At 44.7% G+C, this 24,586-nt stretch overlaps 1 long non-coding RNA gene across 1 annotated transcript; it reads right to left on the bottom strand.

Annotated features, from left to right (window-relative positions):
• Positions 1 to 83: 83 nt before the first annotated feature.
• Positions 84 to 14,323, bottom strand: LOC147528475 (uncharacterized). Its single transcript, XR_015222217.1, has 3 exons — positions 14,283 to 14,323; positions 13,621 to 13,704; positions 84 to 1,058 (listed from the first exon to the last, which is right to left on the bottom strand). It is a non-coding gene; the product is annotated as an uncharacterized LOC147528475 (long non-coding RNA).
• Positions 14,324 to 24,586: the final 10,263 nt, after the last annotated feature.

Raw genomic sequence — 24,586 nt, 5'->3', positions numbered from 1 at the left:
TTCGTTTTATAAAAATAAATGTTTGCTACATTTCCTGTTATTAAATATATAGATACACTATTAAATATATATATGCACACACACACACACGGTTTTCACTCAAAGATACATAATTAATAAAAATAAAAGGTTTCTGTTCATAAGCTACTTGCCTAAAACAATTAAAATCATAGTGGGATTCACACTTCATTGGATCCAACAATACACTGCAGTGAAGCAGATTAAAGGCAGGAAACCATCACACACTTTGCAACGAAAAATGTGTCAAGTCACTGTCTTATTGGCTGAACTACAGGTTTACAGCTGATTTTTAGAAATGAATCTCCATCACACAGCAGTTGCATCGGATCTAAATAGGAGGGAGCACGTCACTGGATTTCGTTCTATTCCACAACAGGAGGCATCCATCCTCACGGTGATTTAGCTCAACTTTTTTCTTTTATTTGTCAGTCACTCAATTGCAAAAGGCGACACTGCAGAGGATCAAGCTGCCACCAAGTTTTCTTCCTGGTTTTTTCCCCAAGAGAGCCCACCTATGGCTTACTGGCCACCGTTTTTAGGACAGTGTGAGTTGCTAGGGCTAACTCCTGCAGTCTTTACACAAGGAAGATTCTCACAAGCCTGACCGAGTGTGTATCCTACACAACACCTGCCAAAGACAGGACTTTGATTACAACAAAGTGCAAAATTGCTGGGATAATTTAATTTTCCTTTTGTTTCATACCAGCCTTTCCTTAAGTTTGTAAACATACTTTCATCTGCATGGAGAATCTTGGCATTTTTGCATGAACACTTCTGTGCTGGAAAGCAGCAACGCTGTCACAGGAAAAGAAGACAGGTGATCAGAGGGAGGTTGGAGCATCACTCCTCACTGGGACCATAGTGCAACTGTAAATTGTGAGAAAAACCACGCGCTCGCTGTGGCCACATCGCACTGTTTTCTTCTGTTGGCTGCCAAAGCAGTTCTCAAACTGTTTGCAGGATAACGACACACGGCTGATTCTTGCTCTTTTGTCTTCCGCAGGACCAGGCGATAAGACAGGACACGGCAAAAGCATCTGAAAAGAGAAAAGGAACCAGTTTGGCTTTAGTAAGGTTTCCACTACAAGTCAAAGACAAAAGAGCTGCAGTGAGGGATGGAAGGTGACAGTATGAGCACCAGGGTCACCGAGTGTCGAGGACAGAAGTGGACTGGGCAGCAGGACAGCACGTGTAGAGGCAGGAGGAAAGGAGACAGGTGTTGGGCAACCTGCTGAAGGGAGCAGGCAACTTCCTACCCTGGGGATGCTGCCAATTACAAATGGGTCAGAAACAGGGAAGGAAGTCCATGGGTGCTATGAAAGATTCGTTGGCCTTTGTCAGAGCCTGCCCATTCTTTATTGTGATGTCTACTGCCCACTCGTACTGCAGCTGTGCTGCTCCTGAGACCTCTTGTCTGAACAACCTTCTTGTCGAGGGTCAGGACAGAACCTGCTCCGCTATTCTCTTGGGGAACCGATACATCCCTTGACAGGGAAGCACAGATACAGCAAAGCAGTCCTCCAGGTTTTTTTTTTTTGTGTTAAAAAAATAATCCTGGTTATTCAACAGCGTTGCTATTTTTTATGCCACTCTGTTCAGCGAGAAAGGCGGTCCTCTGAGAGGCTCACAGTCTACATTTAGAAGAAGATGAGTCACAGGCAGGGAAAGGGACTCACTGGAAGGGAAAGAATTATACAAAGGTCAAGTGAGGGGTTTTGGATCTCTTGCTTACGGTCATCTCACGTTCCTGGCATATCCCCCTTTTCAGGGTTCATCCTGGTCTTCCCACGAGCTTTGCAGGTCTCTTCCCATTTCCCATAAGCTGCTGCAAAGCCCAAAGGAGCACCCAGTCAGCTGAGCTGATACAACAGGCAGGCATTTTGAACATACTCTCACATAGAACCATAGAATCACAGAATGGTTTGGATCGGAAGGGACCTCCAAGATCATCTAGTTCCAACCCCCCTGCCATGGCCAGGGACACCCTCCACTACACCAGGTTGCCCAAAGTCTCATCCAACCTGGCCTTGAACACTTCCAGGGATGGGGCAGCCACAGCTTCTCTGGGCAACCTGTTCCAGTGCCTCATCAACATGCACACCCAGGTGTATGAGGATACCTTGCCAGAGATCCCAGAGATCCACGTTTCCATAGCATCTTTGATCAGTTCAGGCACGTAGCCAGTTCCCGATGACTGCAGGTGCCATCTGGTTCAGGGTGCTGATGCTAAGCCCTAAGTCAACCCACAAAGCAGCCACATCGCTCCATCGCACGGAAGGTGACCAAACTGTACAGCAGATCACGAGAGTGACAAAAGAGAAAGTATTAAGGGAAGCTAAATGAGTAAAGATGTGTATGAGTAAAAAGCAACAGTAAATAAAACCACAAAATAAGGATGTAGAACCATGGAAAGGAAGACATCAAAAGGAGACATAAAGAAAGCAAAAACAGAGCAGAGAGGAGAAATAAAATACAACAAATAGGGGATAAAATAGCACCTAATAAGAAGAGATATTCAATTTTTATTACTTTTTCTGTGACTTTGCTGCCACAAGTACCTCGAGCAATCACACATCTCCGTGAGACCCCGTTCCCACGTCACACGTACGTCCTCCCTCCTGCCCTGCTCTCCCACTACCTGAGGAAGACACCTCTTACTACAGGCCCACAGCTGAGAACCCAACTCAGTCCATCACTGCACACAGAGCGTGTGTCCCGGGGGGGTCTCAGCACTGGGACCACTCCTCACCCCAGCCCAGTTAACCCAGCCGGCAGCGCCGTCTACTCTGCAGCGACCCTGAGAGTCGGACGGGGGGCTGCTGGTTATCTGTGATGTGTCACTTTTTGCCTGCCGCTGAGAAGAGGGGTAGTCATTTGTTTCACTAAATGACATTCTTGTCCCCAGCGCTAATTTTATCCCTTTACAAAGAATGTTTTCCACTCCAGCATCTCCCTCCTGTACACTCACTCTGCTCTCGTGCCTCTCTCACCATTACTCACACTCACTGCAGCGAGGCCAGATTCAATAAAGGGCCTGGCTGTTGGCGTGCTGAGCACTGCAGTGTGTCTTTGCCTAAATCCACAGTCCTGAATCAAGACACCCTGCCTGGGTGAAGGCAAAGAGCAGAACACCTAAGAATGGGATCTACACTGCCCATCCTGTTAGGTGAAAAACTCTACAGGAACCAGCTGGACACGCCAATAAACCTTTTAAGATCCCTCAAACAGCAGCAGATCTTAACATTGGGGTGAGACAAGATACCTTGTGTGAAACTCCTGCCCCTGAGCCTTTTCTTAGGCATCCACTCCATCCCCTTGCAGTGGTCACGGTGCCCCTCCGAGCCCACAGGCTATTCAGCACTCAGCCAGGAACCCAGTTTTCCCTCCTCTGCCTGGAAGGGCTTGCACCAGCGACATGTCTCAACAGCACGGTGCAGACATGTGCGGGGTGAGGTGCTCCCAGTTGTAGCTGTTGTTGCACAGCACACAGAATAACTGGTTTTCCATCAGCCACAATGGTGGCAGGGAAATCCAGCAGGACTGGAGGGGCTGGGGCTGATGTTCTCAGCCTCGTCCCACGCATAAATCTCAAGCACAGAATCATGGAATGGTTTGGGTTAGAAGAGACCTCAAAGATCATCTAGTTCCAAACCCCTGCCATGGGCAGCGAAACTGGGCAACTCTGTCAGGAGGTATTGCCGTGACCCTCCCCACTCCTGGTGTGCTCCCCAGTAAGCAGGAGCTTGGGGATCTCTGCTAAAGGCACCTCAGCACCTGTGAAGAAGGGGCACTCAGCTCACCCGGGCTCTGAAGGACCACAGAAGAGCTGGTGGTGGTCCCTGCTCTGCAGAGCTTACAGACAGCAGCAAGTTGAGAGAAAGGGATGGAACTGGTACCGTTAGGTGCCACAATAAATGAGCAAACAAGCACAAAATTTGATTTCCTTGTCTCTTGTCCTGCAATTGCAAACTCTTGACTATAGTTTCTATGAGAAGGACAGGAACCTGCAAACACAAGTCAGCTTTGAAATACAAGTCTTAGCTTTCAGGCTGAGTCATCCAGTCATTTTAGGTTACCACACTGTAACAGCTATACACTCCTTCTTGCTTCTTAAATAAACCTTGGGCGTCAGCAACCTGTCCTTCTGTTTCAGGGATTCAAAGTCCCAAATTTCTCAACAAATCACTCCAGGCAAATGTAGCAATGGAAGACAAACAGAAACTAGAGCAAGACAGTAGTTGGCATATTAACTAGTTGAGTCTACAGACTGTAAATTTAACATGCCATGCAGATGCACACTGCTCTTTACGAGAAGGTCCATTCGATTCCCCTTAAGAAGAACAGGAAAAAATGCAAATAGCACTACAAACTTCTAGTAATTTATACAGGAATTCTTCACTTTCACCTACTATGGATTAACAGGTGAGTCTCTTGTAAAATCTCAAAATGCCTCTTTTTGTTGCCATTCCCTGTTTAGAATTTTCAGAAGTGACTACAGGAGCTCCAGATCCTCTCATCATACAAACCAAGGAAAGGCTTGAGTAGGGCACGCATAGAAAGTTGTGGGTTTTTTTAATCATCAGCAACACTGGAAATCAAGGACTTTTCAAACAAAATTCTAATAGTTGGGCATGCTGCAAATCTAAGTGCAGCATGGGTTCAGTGGAGAGACATAACATGGGCCACAGCAACAGAAGATTAACCTTCTTCAGTCCTACAGCCCGCTGAAATAAGTCCTTCTATAAATACATTAATAACAAAATAACAATAAATAATACATAAATAATAAATAAATTAATAACAAAAGGAGGGCTAAAGATTACCTCCAGCCCCTACTGGACACAGGGGGTACGTTAGTCACTAGGGATGAGGACAAGGCTGAGGTCCTTAATGCCTTCTTTGCCTCAGTCTTTAATAATAAGGTCAGTAGTTCCCAGGTGAGCTGGCCTTCGGTGTCTGAGAGCAGGGAGGGAGAGCAAATCGAAGCTCCTGTGATCCAAGAGGAACGGGTCAAGGATCTGCTTCATCCTGATGGTATCCACCCGAGAGTCCTGAGAGAGCTGGCGGATGTCATTGCCAAACCCCTGTCCATTATCTTTGGGCAGCCTTGGCTCACTGGGGAAGTTCCGCTGGACTGGAGGCTGGCGGGTGTTACCCCCATTTACAAAAAAGGGCAGAAGGAGGATCCGGGGAACTACAGGCCTGTCAGTCTGACCTCGGTGACGGGCAAAGTCATGGAACAGGTTATCTTGAGTGCCATTAATGAGCACATACAGGTTAACCGGGTGATCAGGCCCAGTCAACATGGGTTTATGAAAGGCAGGTCTTGCCAATCAAACCTGATCACCTTCTATGATGGGGTGACCCGCCTGGTTGATGAGGGAAGGGCTGTGGATGTAGTTTTCCTTGACCTCAGTAAAGCCTTTGATACAGTTTCTCATGGTGTTCTGGTTGAGAAACTGATAACTGCTGGCCTGGATAGGCACACCCTCCTTTGGGTTAAAAACTGGCTGGATGGCCGGGCCCAAAGAGTGGTGGTAAATGGGGCTACATCCGGCTGGAGGCCGGTCACCAGTGGGGTTCCCCAGGGCTCAGTGCTGGGTCCAGTTCTGTTTAACATCTTTATCAATGACCTGGATGAGGGGATTGAATGTACCCTCAGTAAATTTGCGGACGACACCAAGCTGGGAGGCTGTGTCGATCTGCTCGAGGGTAGGGAGGCCCTTCAGAGGGATTTGAACAGACTGGATCGTTGGGCTGAGGCCAATGGCATGAGCTTTAATAAGGCCAAGTGCAGAGTCCTTCACTTGGGGTATAAAAACCCCAAGCATCGCTATAGGCTCGGGGAGGAGTGGCTGGAGAGCTGCCTGGCGGAGAAGGACCTGGGGGTGTTGGTTGACTACCGGCTTGATATGAGCCAGCAGTGTGCCCAGGTGGCCAAGAAGGCCAATGGGATACTGGCGTGTATCAAGAATAGTGTGACCAGCAGGAGCAGGGAAGTGATCCTGCCCCTGTACTCGGCACTGGTGAGGCCGCACCTGGAATATTGTGTCCAGTTTTGGGCCCCTCGCTTTAAGAGAGATATTGAGCTCCTGGAGCGGGTCCAGAGAAGGGCGACTAAACTGGTCAAGGGGCTGGAAAATAAAACTTATGGGGAGCGGCTGAGGGAGTTGGGGCTGTTTAGCCTGGAGAAGAGGAGGCTGAGGGGAGACCTGATTACAGCCTACAAATACTCGAGAAAAGATGGTGGGGAGGTGGGGGAAGGGCTCTTTACATTAGTGTTGGGTGATAGAACAAGAGGAAATGGGTATAAGCTTAGTCAGGGGAGATTCAGGTTGGACGTTAGGAAGTATTTCTTCTCTGAAAGGGTTGTCAGCCACTGGAATAGGCTGCCCAGGGAGGTGGTTGAGTCCCCATCCCTGGATGTGTTTAAGAATAGGGTGGATGATCTACTTAGCGATATGGTTTAATGGGGATTAGGGACAGTTGGACTGGATGATCTCTAAGGTCTTTTCCAACCTAGAAATCTATGAAATGAAATCTATGAAATCTATGAAATGTATTGATTTTGAGCTGCAAACATCACCAGAAGAAACAAAATACTGTGCTCTCATTGTTTAATCCTTGATGTCCCTGCTACCTAGTTTCGTAACTGTAGATAAGCGATACAGATACTCGTCCACGTGAAACGAACAAAGTTCAGGAATGTGTGTCCCTCACGCCACAGCCAACACTGCATTCACTTTCAGACCCAGATGGAGTCTGGGTCTACATCTGATAATAAACCTTTGTCTCCTCACCTATAACCTACTGATCATCTACGCCTCTGTCTTATATACACCCAACCCTCTTTCTCTGCATCCTTTTGTGGAGTATATTGAATGTGAGATGGTGGCTATAGCCTTCCCTCCACCCTCCTCCAAGGCATTCATTGTCCCTGACAGAGTCCACCTAGCACAACCGGGCTCAAATCCATGGGACAAGAATTTCCCCTCTTCCACATCCCAGCGGACCAGCTTTGCCATCACATCCTTTTAAAAAATTCCATCGAATCCTAGAATGGTTTGGGTTGGATGGGACCTCGAAGATCATCCAGTTCCAACCCCCCTGCCATGGGCAGGGACACCCTCCACTACACCAGGTTGCCCAAAGCCTCATCCAAGCTGGCCTTGAACACTGCCAGGGATGGGGCAGCCACAACTTCCTCTAGCGTCTCCTCAAAGATCCACTTCCCAGACAGTTCTGGTGCCCCTGCCATAACCTGGTACTTCTGGAAGACTTTGTCTTGGCCGCTTCCAATATTTCATAACATGATTTACGTTTGGAAGCATGCCCGTTAAGTACGATGTATCACTCCTAGTTTGCATGTGAGGAAACGAGAGGGCAGAGTTCAACTAGGATCCTACCAGGGGCAGAAATTGAGAGCACAAAAAATCTGTTTCCTATCTTTAACAACCAATTATGCTTCTGTATTTTTTAGTTCAAACTCTCCGTAATTCTCTAAAACGCCCAGCTTCCAGACTTCTGAATGAGTTCTACCATTAAAGTTTTTACCATTAAAGCTGGCATTTTAAAAACACCCTGGGAGACTCAGTCATTCCCAAGATTATATACTGCTCCCCATTACAGCAAGGATTTCCATCCCACGTACCCGTCATTGCAGATGGTTGCCCTAACCACAGGCTGCAGTGATGTGGCAGTGCACTCTCTCCTGCCCACTACAGGGGTTATGTTTCCCCTTTTCAGTCAGTAGGAACTTCACCAGACTGGATCAACTTCTCAAACATGATGGATAATGGCTCAGCAACTTCATCTTCCAGTTCCCTCAGGACTCGCGGATGCACCTCATCAGGTCCCATGGACTTGTCCACCTTCAGGTTCTTTAGATGGTTTCAAACCTGGTCTTCTCCTACAGTGGGCGGTTCTTCATTTTCCCAGTCCCTGCCTTGGCCTTCTGCATCTTGGGCAGTGGGGCTGGAGCTCTTCCCAGTGAAGACTAAGGCAAAAAAGTCATCGAGAACCTCAGCCTTCTCCATAACCTAGGTAACCAGGTGTCCCATTTCCTTCCAGAAAGGGCCCATATTTTCCCTAGTCCTCCTTTTATCACTGACATACCTATAGAAGTTTTTCTAGTTGCCCTTGATGTCCCTGGCCAGATTTAACTCTATCAGGGCTTTAGCTTTCCTAACCTGATCTCTGGTTGCTCAGACAATTTCTCTGTATTATTTCCAGACCACCTGTCCTTGCTTCCACTCTCTGTAGGCTTCCCTTTTGTGCTTGAGTTTGTCCAGGAGCTCCTTGTTCATCCACGCAGGTCTCCTGCTGTTTCTTCCTGACTAATTCTTTATTGGAAGGCATCACTCCTGAGCTTGGAGAAGATGATCTTCAAATATTAACCAGCTTTCTTGGGCGTCTCTTCCCTCTAGGGCTTTATCCCACGGTACTCTACCAAGTAGATCCCCGAAGAGGCCAAAGACTGCTCTTCTGAAGGCCAGAGTAGTGAGCTTGCTGAGTGCCCTCCTCACCGTCCTAAGGATCTTGAACTCCATCATTTCATGGTCACCGCAGCCAAGACTGCTCTTGAGCTGCACATTCTCCTTGTTGGTGAGAACAAGTTCCAGCATAGCACCTCTCCTCATTGGTTCCTCTATCACTTGGAGAAGGAAGTTATCAGCAACGCATTCCAGGAACCTCCTGGATTACTTACGCCCTGCTGTGTTGTCCCTCCAACAGATATTGGGGTGGCTGAAGTCCCCTATGAGGACCAGGGCTGCTGCTGTCTATAGAGGACCTCATCCACTCGGTCTTCCTAGCCAGGTGGCCGGTAGCAGACCCCCACTATAATGTCACCTGCCCCTGCCCTCCCTTCAGTCCTGACCCATAAGCTCTCAGTTGGCTTCTCATCCATCCCCAGGCAGAGCTCCATGAACTCCTGTCCCAGTTTTCACTAGGGCAGAGTTGGTTTTTCTTTTTAGCAGCTACGAGAGCTCCGTGTTTTGGATTTACTATGGGCTTTGTTATGAGAAGAACGCTGATAGTGCACTGATGTTTCGAGTTGGCACTGAGACGTGAAGGACCTCTCAGCTTTTCGTGGTTTTGCCAGTGTGCAGGAGCACAACAGGCTGTGGCGAGGAGCCCAGCTGGGACAAAGGGCCCACAACTCCTCTTACGATTTGAACTTGGGTTTAGGATTGAGGGCCAAACTGGCCAATGGAGCATTCCATATCATGCAACGTCATGCCCAGTATATAGATGAGGGTTGACCAGGAGGCAGGGAGCTCTGTTCGGAGGACTCTCTTGGACTGTCAGAGTTCTCTCTCCAGAGAACTCTTCTTGGGTCCCTCACTCATCTGACATTGCAGTGTTGGGACTTATCTGTTTCGGGATCACTTGCCATGCCAGGACAGGCGTTGGTCACCGGGTGGTGAGCAATTACACTGTGCATCATTTGTTTGTATATATTATCATCATTATATTTAGTATTATTATTATTAAATTGTTATTATCTCAACTCACAATTCTCCTTCCCTTTTCCCCTTTCTTTCTCTTACCCACAGCACCATTTAAGCTGGGCCCCAGTGAAGCTGACTTACTGGCTGGAGCGCCTGGAATTTCCTTCTGCTGCTCTTCAGCTGCTCTCAGCTTGTCTTGATCATGCTTGATGTTATCCCCCTCTTTTCCCAAATCTAGTTTAAAGTCCTGTCGATGAGCCCCGTTGGCTGTTGTGCCAAGACCCTCGTCCTTTGAGAAAGGTGAATCCCATCTGGTGCTAGACAGCCTGCTGCCATGTAGACCATCCCATTGTCAAAAACCTCAAAATTAGGAGGGTAACACCAGCCATGGAGCCACGTATTAATACACTGGGCATGTCTGTGTCTTCCATTTTAGCCTTGGTAATTTAAACTAAGCTGTCATCCACCGGAATACCGCTATAAGAATCGTAGCAATCATCTGGATTATCTTTCCACGGAAACACTTGAGACAGAAATGACCACCGCCACTCCAAAACAAGTACAAAAAAAAAAAAAAAGTGTTATGCTACTTACTCATAGTTATTCTGCTTTGATTAAATTTTGACTGAAATTTCTGTATATGAAGGTCCTGCAGTAAACAAAATAAGTAGTTCCGAAAAAATGGCATTTCCTTCCATCTCAGGGTTTTCTTAAGTTGGAGAGAGACCAGGGGAATGCCAAAATCTCAATTTCTCCTCTATTTCTATTCCTATAGATGCTGCTGTAACAACATCCAACACCTTTTGTACCAACTGTACGACCATTTTCGAGGTTCTGAGATGTTTTTTTTTCCTATGGGAGGAGCTTATGGAGGAGCTTATCATTACCTCTCCTCTAACCGTTTTTTATTTTCTGGGAATAAGAGGAAATAAACAATATAAGACCAAAGACACCATAACAATGTCCCTCCACCAGAAGGCCACCTATTCAGGGGGTGTAAATCACTATCCCTCTGGAGACAGCAATGAAAATCTGAAGATTTACAGCAGCGATGACCTGGCTCCAAAGCATTCCTACCAATAAATAATTAAACACAAACAAGAATAATTTAAAAAACCCAAAACAAACAAACAAAAAATGCAGTTGCAGGCTGCACCAAACCATCCCTTTCCCAGTCTACTGCTACCAAACCACATTCTGGCATACTTTGATTTGTTCAGTGTGTAAGTTTCCAGTACTTTTTATATATTGACCCTCTGCTATTTTTTACTCATCAGCCAGCACATGCAGCAAAGCAGATGTGCACATATACAGATGTGTGTGTATGTGAGCATACACGTGCACATATTCCTCCCAGACTTGCTTATATAAAACCAGCAAAAGAATGGATTTGTCCTACTCTTAACAGCACTAACACCTTATTTTCGTTTAATGTTAAAATATTAGCTGGTTTGCTTTTGTTATTGAATTACACTAACGTCATTATTAACCTTATCACACGAGTGCTTCTCACTTCCATGAACTTGCTCCTCCCATCAGTAGTATTTCAAGAGGCGTAACAAAGCACAAGAGAAAGAAAAGCTGGTGTGACTCCAGTGGAAGTGCCTCTTTTCGCAGCAAAAAGCCTCGTCAGATCAGGACAGAAAATCCTCCTTTGCTGCAGTCCTCACACTATGTTCTCAGGATTTCAGCAGGAAAGTCCATGACTTCCTTCCAATTCAAAAAGGTCAAGAAAAGAACAGGAGAAAGCATCTGCTATGAATGGGAATAATTTTCTTTAAAAAAAAATCAGACTTATGATGGAAGAGAAAAGGATCTTTCAGGAATCCAGGTTAAATAACGACCAAGCGTGTTACGTTCTATATTCATTGAACCACTTTACGGTCATGTTTCTGCCCTGTAAGCTTCAAGATTCTGTCTATAGCTCACATCCCATCATCTAGTATAGAAAAAAAAAGTGCAAGGAACCATTTAGAGATAATATATGTATTTCTTTTTTTGTCTTCCAAGTCTTTCATACTATCTTCTACCAAATGAGCCTTCCATTTTCACATGACTTGTTCACCTCTAAGGCGATGAAGGAAGTTTAATCCTTAAAATCCATTCACTCCTCTGCTTCAGCAACTAGTGAAAATGCCACTGGTAGCGCTTAACGTATATATTGATGATTAGATTGATTCCATCACTTAATTTTCTATTGACTACTGAATGGGAGGTTACCTTCTTAAAACAAATTATTTCTCTTTGAATAACCTTTTTCAGTTGTGGACTGAAAAGGAACGTTAAAATAGATGGCTGAGCAACGATTGCTTAACTCCCTGCTTTGTGGAGATTTCCTAAATAGCAAAAAATGCCAAGTAAAACTCTAAAACATCTGCCTAGAGTATGACAGCCTTGCTGAAAAGCAATGCTCTCTAATTTTAAGGTTCTTCTGTTAATTCTTCAGTGCTGCACCGAGTGCTGTATGTAAAAACTATACAGACTAAAAGGCAGGAAAAAAAGATACACGGTCTCAGGTAACATCCCAAGGGAGGTGATGATACATACATTTCAAAATGCAATATTGTCTTGCCCTACATGACTTCAAGCTTTTCATTTAAATACTTTCCTAAAAATTGTTCCATGAGGCCTTCTACAAGTCCCAGCCAGGGACAAGCAGTCAGGCAGCACCACGTGAGTACACCTTCAACCACGGTGTCCGAACCACACGGTTTGTCTGCTCTTAGTGTTAAAGTCAGTGAAGTAAAGAACATCACAACTCAAGAGCGTGCAGGTGATAAGTAGGTGTTAGCAGATAGAACCAAGCTGCTCTGCTTCCAGTAAGGGGCCCAAAGAAGAGAACTGGACTGATGGAAAAGGAAATCAAGGTGTCAAAAACCAGCAGCGCTTTCAAAACAGGCCCACTGTAAAAGTACATACCCATCTCAGAATCCATTTTACTGAGACACAAGAATGCAGAATTAAGGGAGAGGATATCCAGGATTCCTGAGTCAAATTCCCCACTACTACACAGAACCAAACATTGATGTTGCTTTCTGGATTTATCAAACTTCCATGCAAAATAAATTTGAAGTTTCTCATTTGAAACCGCTCCAGAATACCAGTGGTCTGATAGCTAGAACTCCTCCAGTAATTTCCAGCAAGCTGTGTCTATTATCCCCTCTATATGCATTTGTTTTATTTGTTTACTCTAATCTTGAGCTTGCATAATTATTTTCCTCCCCTATATAAAAACCGTGTAACTGTCATTTTTGTGTCTTTCTGTCGACAGCCTCTCTATTCCTCTTAACATCCACGTGGTCCTGTTCTGCATCTGTTCCACCCATCTGTTTGAATCCATTTATCTGAATGTGGGTGATAGCTGGGCTCCAGATAAGGTCTTACTAATGCCATACACTTTGATATTAATATTTTCTATACATACAGGAAATCCTTCCCCTAATATTTTCTAGAAGTCTTTTTTTAATTATTTTCTCAGCCACATCACAGAGCACTATGCCATCATTCCGCTGCTGACTACCAATTCAACACTGAAGTGACACAAATACAAAAATGTTGGAATAGCTCCTCACATAACTCCTCTCAGAACTGAGCTGTAACATGAGCAACAGAAAACAAACCTATCATGACATATCTCCCTTTTTTAGTTTGATCTCAACAGCGTTATTTTCTCTGCACATCTTCGCTTATTAGTTACAAATAAATTACGTTTTCTTCTGCATTTCACAAGGGTTACTATTACCAAGAAAAAGAAACTACCCAGCAAGAATCTTTGCTGTTCCGTTCCCATGAGAAGTTTAAGCATCCGCAGCCCCAAGTCACCTAACTGCACCACTATCTTTCAAGATTTGCCTTCAAAAAGTAGGCAGAAAAAAAAAAAAAACACCAAAACTAACAACCACCAAACAAAATTTCCCAGATTCACTTCAGACTGATTTATTTCACATAGTATTATTTGCGATTCCTTTCCTGCATAAAATAAGGTGCCTCCAGCTAATTAACAAACTCCTTTAAAACATCAGGATGTTTAACGAGAAGCCGATTTTGCGCTTCGTGCCCACTATTGGCATAAATTAAATCAACACGTGCTGGTTTTCCTCTTTTTAACTCCCTCCCCTCTTCCTCCTCAGAGGAAGCACCTTCCTACCAGCTGGACCACCACGTCCTGCTTGCTTCCCGTTTGTCCCTCTGCAACTCCAACACCTCCACGCCTTTTAACTCTTCCGTTTCACTAAAACAAACAAAAAAAACAACCAAACTTGAGGACAAACAACCAAACTCGAGGACCTGGGACCCGCCCGCTCCTGCCATGGGCGAGTGTTGGCGCTCCGAGGAGCCGGCTGGCTCCGGAGGCGGCGGCAGCAGGACGCGGCGCTTCCTTTGGATGCGGAGCTCGCCGGAAAACGGCAGGAAAACTCCGCACACGCTGCGAACCGGGGCCGGGGCTCCGGCAGCGGCGGGAGCGCGCACGGGAGGCAGAGCCCGAGCGGGAGCCGCGCGCGTTCTTTTTAAAAAAAAATAAAATAATAATAGTAAAAAAAAAAAAAAAATCATCCGAACTCCCGCCTGGGAGGAAGAGGCTGCGGGGCGCACCCGCAGGGAGCCCCGCGTCCCGGAGCCGCTGCCCGCCGGGCCAGCCCGGCTCCAGCGCCCCGCGGCCGGACGCTCCGCCCCGGCCAGCGCCGGGCACCCACCCGCCCGCCCGCTCCGTGCCCCTGGGCGCCTTCCCGGGCAGAGAGCGACCGATCGAACCGCCCCGCCCGGGCAGCGCCTCCCGCCCGCAGGAAAAGAGGCAAAGCCGCCACTGACCTGCCCGGGGCTGCTCCTCACGGAGCGGCGGCCGCTGTCACACCGGCGCCGGGAAGGCGTTTCCGCCGGCTCCCGGCATGCCGCGGCGCCTACAACTCCCAGCCTGCCCGGCCCCGCCGCCGTTAACCCTCTGCGGCGCCGCCGCGCCTCCGTTAACCCGCCGCCGGCCCCGCGCCGCCCGCCTGCTTCCCCCACACACACACCTCCCGCCGCCGCCACCGGCCCTCCGCCGCCCCGGGGCCCCGGCCCGGCGAGGAAGAGCCGCCCCCGGCCCGGCCCGGCCCGGCCCCGCCGCCGCCGGTTGCTCCGAGCGGCCCGGCCCGGCCCGGCCCGGCCCCGGCGCGATGATGCTGCGGCCGGTTTGTGCGCTCCTGCAGTGTGGTTTGTGGTCCCAGCTACTCTTTGTTACTGGCGGCGGTGGCATTAATTGCTCACTTCCCTGCTATAGTTAACAAAAAGCAGGTGAAATACCTTCTTCCAAATTTTTTTTTAATTATTATTTTTTTTTTTTTTTTTTATTCTTGTTTCGAAGGACAAATTGCAATAAGTAAATTAACTTCAAAATAGCCCTTACAGCCCCCAAGAAAACTTTGTCCCAAAGTTCCCAGGCAATGCTGGGTTATCCTGCCGTGCAAGTGATGTGGAAAACTCAGTCGCGCTATGGTGTTTTGTTCTCCTTTCCATATACTCTCCATATAGGAGCTCACCGTACGTATGACTAACCCATACAGCGCTTTTCCAGCTCCTCTCTTAAAAGAAGTAGCGAATGACGTGCACAAAATGAACCTGCTGCGAACCGAAAAATAACCCAGAGGGTCAGAATCCATTTTTAAAGTAAATAAGGGACGGGGGCAGATACCACAAGTTCACGCAGGAGCAACACCTGAGAGTAAAATCCACTGGGTCCCATCCGACCCCTCTCCGCAGCTCAGCATCCGCGCCCCGAGATGGCCCCTGTGCACACGCAGACCTCACCCCCTATCCATCTATTTTATCCACAATAATTTTTTTTTTTTTTTTTATGGAAGCCTCGTGCAGCAAATACAAGTCAAACAGCTCTAATTTGTAGTGCTACAAACTGTAACGTGTAACTGCCTGACAGACTACACAGAAATCTGGCTTGTGCTCCAACCTCTGAAACGAATGCAAACATCCAGAAACATTCTGCCATTTCTCCAAAATTAAAATGCTAAGTCAAACCAACCTACTGCCGGATTTGCCACACAAATACTTCTTATTTTGCAAAACAAATCACTACAAATTTATTATTTATTTCAGACCATAAACAGCACAGAGGAAAGGAACACATGTACGTTTTCCTTTTTTTTAAAAAAAAAAAAACCCAAACTTATCGATTGGAAAAGCACACATATAGCTCTTTTTTTAAAGTTTATTTTTTAATACCTTGTCCTTTAAATCGGCCTACAAGCCAATAGCTTTATCTGGAGAAAACACAATTGGAAAGTCTGTTTATGTTGTACTGTTTTTCAGACACTTACAGGAGGTTTTTAAAGCCAATTCACAGCCACGCTATTCCAAACGGCACAAATACAATTATTTAGGATTTATTCCTTACTGTACCAATTTTCACTTGGGTATATTTTTCCAAATTTCCTGGGAAAACACAATCAATTCCCATCTAGCTTAGCGCACCTACACTGCTACCTCTCTCTCCACATTTTCTCTTTAGAAATCAACCACCAACACTTTATAGATATTTTACATATATATAAAAAAGCCTTGAAAAGGACAATACCACAAAAGAAACGCTCAAAAACAAACTGAAGGTGTAAATGACCTCCTCCCATGTTCCAGACGTACCTACAAAATCCCTGCTCACTGGTACAGGATTATACATTCCATTACGAGTTCGGCCTTTTTACATTTCGTACTATTTTAACACCCCAAATTTATAGATTTTTTAAAATTGGCATGTTAAAAGGGCTTTCTTTAAGGATTTCAATGAAAATAGTGTTATGTTTTGTCATATTACCATAATCCTTCTTTTTAAATCACTTAGAATTTCAGTATAACCTAATTAAGTAATTTTAAGTAAGTCTTAACCCAAATACATAGATCTAATAAAAATGTATTTTGCAAACAGGGAAAATGGACTTCTAAAATGGATTCCTCAGGTATGAACAAAGATGCTGAAACATTTTCTCCCCACAAACTTTCAGATCTGAACTATTTCACAGCACTTACATTTCAAAACCAAAATACTTGTGAGAAAACAAATTTCACCAAATACCAAGCATAATGTTTCATTCCAATTGTATTTGTTTATTCCTTTTCTATTTAAAAGAAATCTTCCCATTTTCCTTGCCAAAAAGGAGGGAGACTAGGGGAAGAAAAATACTGCAAAATCCTAGCTACCTGTCTTCAAGTTCTGCTTATTTCAAAGCTCTTCTAGCAGCTGTTTATATTGGTTTTAGATATTGTATATTATTTTGCAGTGGAAATATTGTTATTTGGATTTTTGCCTTTCAAAAGGCTGCAGAACAACATCCTAGATTTTAGAGACTTCTAACCATTTTTAATCTCTCTCTTTTTTCAAATGCTACAAACATCCCATTGGTAAATGGAATTTACATTTCTCTCTTGTCTAAATTATCAGAGTTGAATCAACAATTCAAAACAGAAAGAACAAGTGATGCACCGTAATACAACAGCGAGTCCAACACTTTTAACACAGCTCCTCTCTCTATTGGTGTATAATAAGCTTACACAAAGTATAAAATTCCTTAGAAATATAGCTTCTTTCCTGATCAGAAAATTCTCCTTATTGACTCATTTGACCTCAAGGAACTGCATTTTCTCCAAAAAACATCCTATCTACAGCTTTATGCCATTTACTGACTCTTGCTTAATTAACCAGCATGCTTTAAAAACAAGCATCGTTCCTTCAACTTAATCAAAACAGACTATTTTTAGTTGCTACCACATCAAATACATTTGTCAACACAATAAAGCCACGTACAATTAGAAAGAACTAATTTTTTTTTAGCCCTGCCTTTGACCAACCACAAATCACAGCATCCACTTCCAATTTATTTGCTATTCTAATATGAGGCGAACTGAAACACACACTACAGCTCACAAATACATCTACCTTTCCGTAACATCCTATCATTTGCATCTTTTAATGGGAAAAATCCAGTATGCCACTGCCAGCACTGCTGTTTTCCTGCAACCCACCAGACTTCAGAAGGACTTGGCATTAACTTCCCTCCCTCACAACACTTCGCCTCCTCACCTCTCTCAAAATAAACCAAAAATATTTAGGTTTGTCTGAAATGTCAATAAACTCCAAAACCGAAAAGGCCAAAGGGTCAGGTTTTATTTAATCCAAACAGAAAAGTTATTTTCTCTCTATGTTGAAAGCTGTCAGTAACAGCACATTACCTGGGAAGTGATGCTCCCTTCCCGCAGACGTCCGTCCTTCTGTCCGGAACCGGGGCTGTGCCACGCTCCCTATAACATAAGAGAATAGATTAAAACAATTAAAAAAAATAAAACAATTTAAAACAATGCTTAGACCTGTTTCTGCACATTCAAATTATCCGCCCCCCACAAGGCTCTGCATCTCTCAGGCTGAAAAAGGTTTTCAAAACTCCTATTACATTCTAATTAAAGCCCTCGAAATTGGGGTTTTTTTTGATAAGTCAGGTCCACGTGTCAAAAATTAGCCCCATATACGGTCGATCGAAGAACTAGATTCTCCAGACCTGGTTTTCAGTTCTTAGAGGCCTGCCTACTGCTGCGTGCTCCATCTCATCAGCAACATTTAACCTGCAAACGACATGATCTTATCTTGAAAAAGGAAAAAAAAAAAAAATTTTACATATATTGAAATCTAATTTTTTTTTAAAAAAGCCATTTACATGAGGGATAAAGTCCCGAGATATTCCTTCCGACAGCAACTTTTCCCTCCCCTGTTTTGAAAGCTGAATACCTTCTCAGATAAATATGGTGTTTGCTTTACCCATTTTTCCATGATTTGGGTTATTGTGCACTTATTTGTGACCCTGCAGAATTTACACGGGCCGGGAGTTTTGAGATTTCCATCTCCTCCCTTCACCTGCCAGGAAGACACTTGCTAAAATCACTGTCTATACACCATTTTTATGCCTTTTTTGCCCTCTGCGCTTTTTCAAACAAATGTGAGAGGAAAAAAAAGTTAAAATAATGAGTCCAAATTCACTGTATACTACATTTCCAAAAAGCCCTTGTTTAATTTTGTCATTTAATAAGCGTTATCAATGTAAGTCATGGTCAGAAAGCCTCAGCACTGTAGGGTGTAGTATTTATGACTAAACTGCCTTTTTTTTTTTTTTTTTGAAAAAAAAGGATCTGTCTGTGTTGAAATCTTTTCTTCCATCTTTTACCCTTCTCCTCCCACATATTTTACCCTCCTCATACTGCTTAGATCCTCAGCAGCCCGTTGCCACACGTCTTTTTTCCACCCTATTCCTAGACATTGACAAATGTGAACCAAGGAAGCATTTTGCACAATGTTAACTTATCTAAACCATTTCTTTCCTCCATCCTCTCTTTCTCCATGGCACCCTATGCTTTTTTTTTTTTTTTTTTTTACCCTCCACTGTTGCTTTGTTTGGTCTTTTCCCACTTTTCTGTACATTTGTCTCCTGCTGATCCCATCAGACCAGGCAGGAAGAACTGAACGTCCCTCTCTCCCGTTTCCTACACTGTCTCTCATTTTTTAGTTTTTTATAGATTAAGCACATTCTACCATCATTTTCATATATTTTTAGAGATATTTCCCCCCCCGCTTCTCTAGGAACTTGCTGATTACAGTCACCCATACATTTGCAAAGCAAGGTAAGCCTTGTCCTGCTCTAGCACATGCTCCTGTCAGCATCCTAAGTGTAAATGACTTGCAAGCCCGTGATGCAAAGCATGAAAAAGAAAAAGGGGGTAACGTGTGGAGATGCCCCTTAACATTGTAAAGAAAAAAAAAAATAGACATTTTTAACGGATTCTGACTTTTTAAAGAGATACCCACAAGAGAAAACACCTATCTGAGGGGAAATCTTTATCTAGATCACTAGCAACACTCTTCTGCACTAGTAAAAGTAAAGAAAATTTTAAAATTTAAATTTACTGTTCAGCATCACCTGTTTAGGATTTACTTTTCTGCATTTCATTCAGCCTGGGGAGTGAAAGTCGCCTGTTGGTTTCACTTTTGCTCTCAGTCAGTTTCACTTTCATGCACTGGCAGAATCTTTTATATTTTCAGTTCAGCAATGTTAAAGAAGACATTTACATTTTTAAACAATCCTCATTACACTTTAAACGCGAACAATTCACGTCCATCTCTTTCCCAGGACGCTAAGAAAAAAATAATTTGGGGGCCTAAATGCAATGGGCAGCGTCCTTCTAAAGGAGCAGCTTTCACTTGTCACATGTTAGGTTGTGGTCTGCTCCTTCCTTCCCTGAAATCAATAGGAAATGTGCCATTAGCTTCACTGGCAGCAGGATCAGGCCTCTGGCTCTGCAATCTGCAACAAAAGAATGCCATGTGCAGACCGACATATTCCTTACAACATCCAATTCTTGCCTTCGATTATTTTCCTGTGCAAACTCAAGGGAGGAAAAAAAAAAAACAAACCCCAAGTCCCTGCATTTACCTTTCTGTGTGTTTTTAAAATAGCGAGGAATACCCTTCCTGACACAGGCCATAGGAAATTAGAGGGCATCCATCCCCTTTGGTTTGCGTGGGGAGGAAAACACTGTTATCTCCCTGCTACCAACTTCAAATAACTACTTGTCCTCCTTCCACCGAGCACAAGCTTTAGGAAACACTCCAACCAGTACAGAACCATTAACTGTCTCGCACCAGGACCTTGTTCCATCAAAGTTTCCAAAGCATAGGCTTGGGTAACCCACTTTTTTTTTTTTTTTTAGGATAAACCACGATGCTTTCAGAAACTAAAACTATCACAGCAGACAAAAAAAAAAAAAAAAAAAAAAGGCTTCCATTTATATTTTCCAAACCTGTATCTTCCCTTCTATATTCCCTTCCCGTCCCTATGGCACAGACTCCAAAATGCAGCTGTGAACTCACATAGATGTATAAGTAGGCACATATATATGCAATAAAATCTCTGTCCAGCTACCAAAGCACTGCAATTTCTGTCTTTATAGACAGAAAGGTTTCCGAGACATTGAGACGTAGCGGAAAGACTTAAGGGGTTATAGGAGCTGCACAACATCCACTTTTTCCACTTTCCTAGAAATTGTGTCCCACAAGTGCACACGGAAACCGTCACTACCCGCTTCCAGAAATGATGGTCCAAAAGTTAAATCTTAAAAGCTTACGTATGCAGCTCCTGTGAGAACACTTGTAGCTGTTTTATTTACCCTGCTGTTTTATTTCACCACATGAAACGTAAATAAAAATGGGGAATTGCATTGTGATCATGCACCCATCCACCAAGACATGCACTTTTCCATCCGAGTGGACTGTGGTGCTACATATTTGACTTCTATCACTGCATCACGATGCAAGCAGCTTCCCGAGCACTACGTAGCACGTGTTCCCATTTTCTCTTTTCCTGGACACCACTACATGGAAGAGGAGTAACCACGCTCTCAAAGGATTTCTCTCCGCCTTCCTTCTCTACCTCCACCTCTTCTCTCCTTTCCCCAGAAGACATCTTTTGTGTTTCCAAGGCCAATTCCACATGAGACTTAGACATACACCGAATTCCGAGTGTACAAATACACTCCCTGCCGTTCGGTGGGTTGTTCTCTCACCGAGGTCAACGGCACCTTGAAGTGCTTCAGTCCCCTACAAAGAGACCAGTATAACCACCTGCATCACACAACACCGTTCACCAGAAAGCACCATCACAACGCCGAGTTTCAGGGACTCGCAACATGCCACCTCTATGCCCCAGCGTGGCCACATTCCTCATTAAGTGCCAAAATTCACTCTTTCCTAACTGCAACGTCCAAGACTTTGTCCCTGATTTCCTAATTTGCAATGGAGCTGCTGTTTCGGTGGGAGTTGGCTATCACACAAATTTTGCATCGGGCTTCCACCCAGGGCTGCATCTCCCCCACGGATAACATGTTCTGGGAGACAGACTTTGCTACCATTAACTTTCACTGGGTTGGCTTTTAGGGGAAAAGACCCTGAACTGTATCAGTCTCTTTAAGATACGACGAAGCTTAACTTAAGCGGACGCTCGTGAAGTCAACAATTATCCATCAATTAAAATCAACAATTATCCATCAATTAATACCGGCGGATCATTTACCAACGAGAGAAATAACTACAGGGAAATACAATGGCCTGTTTCAAAATGGTTCCTTTAAAAGTCACGTTTTATAACTTAGGCTTGGTCTTAAAGGCAGCTCTTGGCGCACTCCTTGAAATTATTTCCTTCTGCAGCATCCTGTCCTGTATTTTACCTGACTTTTATGTAAATATTTACTACACACATTTGCATTACTTTAACTAACCAGATCATTTTAACTGTGTAATTGCTATTTATCGTCTGTCTTCCGATCCCAAGGAGAAAAGCCTCACAGCAAGTCTTATCAGTGACCACTTGGAAATCTAACAAGTGTGGCAGAGGGGCAGAAGCCGGTTACACGAGCGAGACGATGGAAAGAGGGTTGCTGTTCTTTCAAAGACGCTTCATGTTATACTAATTCCTGAAGTGCCAAGAGGTGAACTGCCCGTGAGACGCCTTGCCTAGCCACGCCAGCAGGCTTGAAGGGCTCTGCAGTCCTTCCTTGGGGTTCCTAATGGTCTGCAGCCTTCTCCTGACAGGTCCTGCTGCAGCACAAGAGGTTATCACAGGGGCAGCCTGCTCCTGTCTTTCTTTTCCCATCTGGAAAGAAGGAAAGGAGCAACTATTAACAAATACTCGTTAATGTATTTGTCTTGGAAGTCATGAGGCATAACCCCCGGTGCTGTTTAATAGTCACATCACTGATGATAATTGTAGCGGAGAGTAACTGTCCTGACAGGTAGGTTAAACTGAGGAACGGAGATGTGAAGGGGTCAAACAGGGTCTGTGACAGGTGTAGAGAGCACAGCCTGGCATCGCTGACCTCTTTTTCGTTCTAGTTCAGTCTCAAATACACCAGACTTCAGCTGTCTTTACTTTTTCCTGGTCTCTCAAGCAGTGCCCTGATCCTAACTCAATGTTGCATTCACAGCGGAGAGACCAAGACGAGCAGGACAACATCCAGGCTCGCTGCTGGGGACGGGGATCCGTGGAGAGCATCCCAGTTGCATCGAGGACCCCTACTTGTGCCTGTGAGCCAACAGCATCTTACTCTCTGCGGTGGGGGGTTGACAGAGAGACCGTGACTATTACAATGCAGGTATTATAGAAGTCATCTGGCCCTATTTTAAACAACCAACGTAATGCATCCCCACAGACTTCCAGTACAATCTTTTCCAACTTCTAACAAAGACCAGCTGACCAAGAGACCTAAAACAATATACACACAACATAGTGGGGGGAAAAAAAACCCAACACACCCAAATTTTATTTTTTTGCTTAAATTTAAAGCAAATATACCAACCCCAAAACCTCCTTCTATCGCCCATATCCCTCACCAAGAGTAATTCTGTTTGAAGAGGAACACAAAAGATGACTGTAACTCCAATGATCATATGGGCTTTGCACTGTCATGGAATTACGTAGGTCCACTGCCACTATCGACAGACCTACGTGGCATCCAGGTTCAACAAACCTAGTTGCTGTCACTTTCTAAAACTGTGCTTCCAGGGAATTCACCGCTGGATGGGAACTTTGCCTGCGCTAAAGAGGCATTTCTCAAACTATGGGGTTGCAAAAGGATGTCACGATATTCACAGTGCCAGAAAACCCAAAGTTTGCCAGCAGTAGAGCTCAGTTTTTGACAGCAGAGGACTGAGAAGTTCCTGCAAGTATCTAGGGTAGCTACTAGGCTGTTAACTACCTGGGCTTGCTGGTAGCGAGTCTGGTCTCCCTGGAAAAGGGAGGGAGTTTCCAGGCAGCAATTACAGAGTCTCAGTCTCTAAGGTCAAAAAAGGGAAGAATTCAAGACATTAACAGGGAGAGAGGTGAATCCAAAGGCAGCCACGAATTCAGAAAGTTTGATAAATACTGCAAAACGGACACCCTGGCATACAGTACGTTGCAAAAAAGGAAGTACACATACTGCCCGCTCGTTGGAAAAGGAACCGCACCGCAGGTTCTGAGCGCTTGATCCCTATGAGATTAAAAAAATATAACAAACACAAAACTTCTCCTCGTGATAGGCTGAACCGATAGAAGATTTAGATTTGATCAATTAACAGCGCCTCATTTCGTGAAAAGTCCTACAATTAAAAAGGGCGTGATCCCCGTGGTCCAACAGCATTAGTACTTCTGAATGAGTTATGAGTGGGAGAACGGGAAGGAGCTGCACACCACTCGTCTCAGCTGGAAGAAGTGCTGAGCACGTCTGAAGCTCCTGCGGTCTCCCATTGTCTCAAAATGTGCCGTGACCTTGGTACCTGTCACTTCTTTTGGCTTGTAAGGAGACAGCTGAGGAGCTTGCTGTATTTCCCTCTGCCTTTTTGAAGGGCTTCGGCTACGAAAACAACTTCTGGCCAAACAGCCCTTCTGTTTTCCTCTCCTCGGACCAGTTTCGTACTCTCCCAAGGTCCTTTGCCAACTGTAGCTTGGGGGAAGATGCTCTGCCATTTCTCCTACAGAAAATCCAACAATAATATGTTTTACTTATTTCTACATTTTATTTGACGTTCCGGGGTACCTAGGCAAATGGCATACGGTCACCTCACCATGTTAAACCATAAATTAAACTGCTTGCAAAAGATAAAATACCCCTTATTTCTCCTGCTCTCTTAACAAGCAAGCGTACTGTAGGACTTTCGGTCATGGTGAACACCAACCTGGTCTTCCCCAGCTGCCTAAACATAGTTAAAATAACCAGGAATCATGCAAGGGCACAGAAGAATAAAATTTGGGCCTGATATTTATCCACAGATTGTCAATTAATTACAGACCTATCTGCAAACAGAGAGATGTGGGCCCAAGTACTTATTCCCGATCCAAGCAGGATGAAGTGGCCACAGCAGGTAGGTTAAGGTAAGATGGTTCTGCTCAGGTTTTGAGTCTCTCACAATATGGTACTGAAGCTGGTCCTACTGCGTTTTGTAGAAGGACCCAGCGAGCTGCCAGAGTATGGAGTCGAACAAAAGAGAAGGAATTTCAAGCAGATTAATTCAAACTTCGCTGTTACTCTTCTCAAATAAACTGAAGACAGGGAGA

Source organism: Tauraco erythrolophus, chromosome 6 (genome assembly GCF_009769465.1).
Source record: "Tauraco erythrolophus isolate bTauEry1 chromosome 6, bTauEry1.pri, whole genome shotgun sequence".
NCBI classification, from domain to species: domain Eukaryota; kingdom Metazoa; phylum Chordata; class Aves; order Musophagiformes; family Musophagidae; genus Tauraco; species Tauraco erythrolophus.
Note: the sequence above shows the minus strand (reverse complement) of the source record. Positions and strands in the feature narration are given on the sequence as shown.